Source organism: Piliocolobus tephrosceles, chromosome 3 (genome assembly GCF_002776525.5).
Source record: "Piliocolobus tephrosceles isolate RC106 chromosome 3, ASM277652v3, whole genome shotgun sequence".
Classification (NCBI taxonomy): domain Eukaryota; kingdom Metazoa; phylum Chordata; class Mammalia; order Primates; family Cercopithecidae; genus Piliocolobus; species Piliocolobus tephrosceles.
This window is the reverse complement of record NC_045436.1, coordinates 107,437,530-107,443,084: the sequence shown is the minus strand read 5'-3', so window position 1 is coordinate 107,443,084 and position 5,555 is coordinate 107,437,530. Positions and strand designations below refer to the sequence as shown.

Here is a 5,555-nt window from a genome sequence, read left to right as displayed (position 1 = left end):
AATAGCAAAGACTTGAAATCAACCCACATGTCCATCAGTGACAGACTGGATTAAGAAAATGTGGCACGTATACACCATGGAATACTATGCAGCCATAAAAAAGGATGAGTTTGTGTCCTTTATGGGGACATGGATGCAGCTGGAAACCATCATTCTCAGCAAACTATCACAAGAACAGAGAACCAAACACCGCATGTTCTCACTCATAGGTGGGAACTGAACGATGAGATCACTTGGACTCGGGAAGGGGAACATCACACACTGGGGCCTATTATGGGGAGGGGGGAGGGGGGAGGGATTGCATTGGGAGTTATACCTGATGTAAATGACGAGTTGATGGGTGCTGACGAGTTGATGGGTGCAGCACACCAACATGGCACAAGTATACATATGTAACAAACCTGCACATTATGCACATGTACCCTAGAACTTAAAGTATAATAATAATAAAAAATATATAAAAATAAAAAATAAAAGAAATGCCTTTTTCGTTTGACATTAAATGAGCTCTTGGGTCTTGACAGAATGGAGGGTGGGCTTAATAAAGATCATCTGCATTACACATACCATGCTATGGAGTGGGTCTCCTATTTACAATCCAGTGGCCTTCTAAAAATTTCTTTCATAAGTTAGGTGTTAAAGACTAGAGTTTACTTTCCCCATAGAGATCATTTTATAGGCTATACCACAAAGGCTTATTTAATCACTAATATAACTAAAATGCTATATAATTGCAATAAAAAGCAGTAAACTACCACACTAATGACAATTAAAGAAAGTAGAAAATAATAAAAGTCAATTAAGAACCTGTTTTACTTTTTCCATATATCTTGAATAATAGTGTAAAATAAAATGTATATTTAATTTGAAGAAGATGAAGACCAAGGTAGAAATTCTGGAATTCTGAAGAGGCCTTTACAGAAATTTCAAGACATGCTATCACAGCTAATGTGACCAATGCCCCTCACCCTTCCCTCCCAAGTGGGTAGTTTTGCTTTTCTCAGTTCAAGTGCATCACCAGCATTGCTCTGATCTTTAGCATCTATGAACAGGGTCACTCAAGACTCCTAGTGGTAAGGAGGAGCAAGGTAACTAAAGGCTATTAGATGGCTTCGAGGCAGGCACACTGACCCAGGTCAGCTCCCACCAAAGATGGACTATTGCCTATTTTCACCTGTCTCCTAGCTTGGAAAATGCAGAAATGGGGAGAAAATAAAAAGGAAAAAAACTTGCTTTTCTCAAAAAATTGAGTAAAAATTCGAAAAGAAAGGAAAGATAAGGCAATGAAAACTATTCTACATGAATAACCGCCTCAAAAGAAAGAAGGAAAGTCATGGAGAAGAGGTAAGTAGGTCAGAAATGTGCCTAAGTCAGACTTTAGCTGGCATTAGTGTCCAAGAACCCCAAGATTGCTCTCTGGAACTAATGAATGGCAAGAAGGAAAGGAGAGCAGAGAAGACTAGCTTGCCTAGTGGGGAAGGTAGGGGAGGAGTTGTTATGTTGTAACTGGCACCACATATACAAGAAACATTCACAGATCAGGTATACAGCCTGATCTGGTGTATCAGCCAATACAAGGGCTAGTCTTAGTTGGAAAGAAGAAACTTTACAGCACATTTTGAGTAACTTAGTGCATGGGTTCAGCGGGCCACCCGGTGGGGCAGCAGCTTATAATGGGTTCCACAGCTACTGGGTCTTGCCTTTGTGCAGCCAAAACCAGATGACAGCACTGTTGTCCTCTTCACAGATGCAGCCCGCTATACTCTTGTTGGTGATGGAGGAAACTAAATTAGGGTCTTCCTTGGTGCCTGAAACTGCCTTTGGGGGTAATACACTATATAGGTCCAGTCCCTTCCCTGCAACCATCATGACCTGCATCTCCAATCTAGTCGTCAGCTCATCATCAGTAGGAACGCCACCTCCAGATGCCATGGAGCACACCACAGCCACCCCATTGGGACCACAGGCCCTCAGGGCCTGCACAGCCAGTGCTCCAGCTCCATGAAGTAACCTTGAAACCATCACGTGAGCCTGCAACTTGGGGAATGTCTGCATAATGTTTTATTGCAGACTTCAACACATTTAAATAAAAATAGCCTACCTAACAAGGCTAACCTTGACTCCCACATACACACACATACTCAAAAGAGCCAGAAGCAGTAGCAGAAAACCTTGTAAAAGAAATCCCTGATTTCCTTCTATAATTGAATAATAAACTGTCTGGAATTTTGACCTTAACTTTTATAAGTAAGTGTTAGTGAAAATAGTGTGTTCTCTAAAGTTACTCCAGAGTTCAAAACAGCAAGGGTTGAATGTGATTATGTTTTCCAGGTCTATTTATGAAAATGAGCGTTCTGACATCTAAGCCTGCAGTTGTGACTGAGTACAACGCATGCAGGACTTTAATGGAAACCAAAAGGGAATTTAAGTGGCCTCTCCCAGCAAATACTATGCATTTTCCCCACCCATGATAGTACTCACATCGAGAAAGGGGTCTGCATTTATGATCCCTCTGCTATTTTTAGCAAATTCCGAAATGATTCAGGTTGCTCTACCAACATTAGAGAATTCAATTTAAACCCCAAGATGAAACAGACAAGGGAGTACTCTTAAATATGGGCTTTGGTCTAAGCGCCCTTAAACGAACACTGCAGGGTAACGTAATGGGATCACTCTGTAAATGGGGTGATTAGCAACCCAATAACTCATGGGAGTAATAACCTGTTTGGAAGTGTCACCCCATGCTCAGAGACTGGCACAAAGGACACCTCTGAGCTGATATGACATGAAGAAAGTCTCCCACTTCACATCCATGTGTTGCCCGTTTTCTGGAATGACACAAGAAGAAATGGCTAGAATGGAAAGTTCAGAAACAAGAGTGTTTGTCACTTCACGATTTGTAGGATGCTAACAACGCAGTCAAGACTGACTACACAGCCTTGACAGAAGATACTCCTCTGATTTGGGAGTTGTTTTTCAATCCAATCTTCTTTAAAAGAAATCATGAAGACAGTTTAAATTCAAAAGGCCTATGACACTCTGAACTGCAATTCTTTTAGAATGTAGGACCACCACCTCCTCGTCCACACTAGGGAAACGGAAAGTATCTGACTTCCCAACAAAAATGTAAGGAGTCCTTCCTTTTAAAGGAATATCTGTACAAACACTTAGGACAAAACTCCTCTCTGGTCATTCTGGACTGCTGTCAGGCCCTTCTAGATTCTTTTTCCAATTTTTTTTCTCTTCCCACATCTGGGGTAACTGGAGAGCTGTGGGTCCAATCCTGTCCGTGGGAGATGACTGGAGAGTCATAATCCAGGGGGCCGTAGTGGGTCAGCATCAGTTGCTGCCAGGCATCTGTTGTTATTGTTTGCCCTGCATCCATCCCCTTCTTTCTGGTAATAGCACGGTATCACTGCAACAGTCAGGAACCCAGCAGGAAACACGGGGCTCTCTGGAGGGAGTTTAATCAAGCATAGTTGTACAGAGGCGCAGACAGGCTTAATGAAACCAGAAAGAGGCGGAGAGGCACCCCAGCTTAACAACAGTAGGAAGTGATTATCATCACTAACCCCACACAGGCAATCTCTGAGAGAGCTTCAGCCACAGGAGAAAGTACTACAGGGGCACAGTGGCTGCCAGTATGCAGTCCAGCAGGCAAGGAGCTGGAGGATTCTCTCCTGTAACCCTCCTATCACCTGCTGCCAGTGTCCATTGGACAAACCAAAGTGGAAGGCAGAGGACAAGGGAGTTACGGTCTGTAGTTCATCTACTGATGGACACTTGAGTTGCTTCCAAAACCTACTATTCTTAACCACCACACTAACTCATCTCCCAGATGCCTTTCCGCCTACTGTCTACATTTACACCCTCTTCCAGGATTGCCTCATGACTGCCTCGGTGCTGTGGTCTGCCTACTTGCCTTGTTCTTTCTTCCCACTGCTAGCTAATGCCTCCACCTGGCCCACCCTTAACATCTGTCTAGTCTTGGGGTGAGGACAGGGGGGCTTTAGTTCTAGGCTCTTGTTTCTCCCTGTCTTCCCTGGTTGCCTTCACTCCTGCATGCCAGTCCTATCATGAAACACGTTAGCAACAAAGAGCAGGGTTTCTAAGGAGTGGTACTCCAAGCATACAAATTACTTAGGAGATGAATCCTTCTATCTCTTTTGAACATCCCTCTCAGGCATGTCACTGAAGCTGGGAAGCTCCTATTTCTATTAATAACTTTACAGTACAGAGGGGAAGAAGGAGCTGTGCTCAAAATAAAACAATGAACTCAGTGCATGAACAAGTCCAAGACAAATGACTGTAATGTATTCTGGATTCGTATGTCTCTAAGGCTAATTAATGTAACAAAGTTTAATAGTGAGCGTTCTCTGAAAACACAATGTCACAAAGAAAGTGTTAATAAAGGTCAGATATCTTCATGTGATAAACTCCAAATCAAGGGTTATGTCTTAGAGGTCTTTACCACTCTCTGAAGATACACAATAGGCATGTAGTTATTCATTCCACAAATGTTTGCAAGTTTCTACTCTAAAATAGGTAACGGATAGGTGGAGGGGATACAATGGTGAGCCAGGCGGATACAGCTCTGTCCTCAGAAAGCCAACTAAGCCAGCTATAACTATAGTGTAATGGGCCTATTGATGTCTGTAATGAAGCAGTTATGAAACTAACAAAAATCCAGATGGAGGAGCTTCTCTTCCAGCTTACAAGTGCTTTTTAGCTAGAGAAAAAGACATGAAGCCTGAGAGGCAGACATTTTATTTGCCAGCACCGAAATAGAAAGATGATTAAAATTGCTTAAAAAGCATTTAGAAATACACTCCCACCACATCCCACTCCCCATCTTACATCCTTAAAAGAGCTGCACTTTTTTCTCTCTCTCTTTTGGTTCTGAGATCTTGTCCTCCTTTGCACCTCCTTCCAATAATACATGAAGAATGACACAGCCCTGAAGTGTCAGAAGTGGTGACACGGAAGTCCCATGAGGCCATTTCCTCTTCTCTCCTCTTTCTAGAGTTCACAGGGAACCAAAACACACATATGCACACAGAGAACTCTCAAAGCCAATCAGTCTGAAGTCTACATGTTCATTTACACTCCATGCATCCCCACAGTCTTACAAGTAACTGTGGAACCTGATATATGCCGGATGCCGTTGGGGACCCAGTGCTGGACAGGGTCAGCATGAGTACTGTAGACCTTCATGTGCAATGAAGCCATCACTAAGCCCTTTCTGAGACCCACGTATGTAAAGTATACCCCCTCCAGAGTTTGATAAATCTTCGGTTGGTTTTTTACACGCTGGACTGTGGTTTGATTTTTATACTTAATTACTTAATCTATTTGGTATTTATTTTACTAGATTCTTCCCATCTCCCCACCCCCAAAAGGCTAACTGGACATCCTAACAATATCTATAGAAAAACTCTGCCCTTTGCCTCTGTTTTGTGTTATCTCTGGAATAATATAATTATTTTTTATGTGAAGGGACCATGATTTAAAAAAAAAAAAAAAAAATACTTCTCAATGCCTTTTCTTTCACTGGA

General features: G+C 42.4%; 1 pseudogene; it reads right to left on the bottom strand.

Annotated features, from left to right (window-relative positions):
* Positions 1 to 1,686: 1,686 nt before the first annotated feature.
* Positions 1,687 to 2,022, bottom strand: LOC111549411 (annotated as a pseudogene).
* Between the last annotated feature and the right edge of the window lie 3,533 nt (positions 2,023 to 5,555).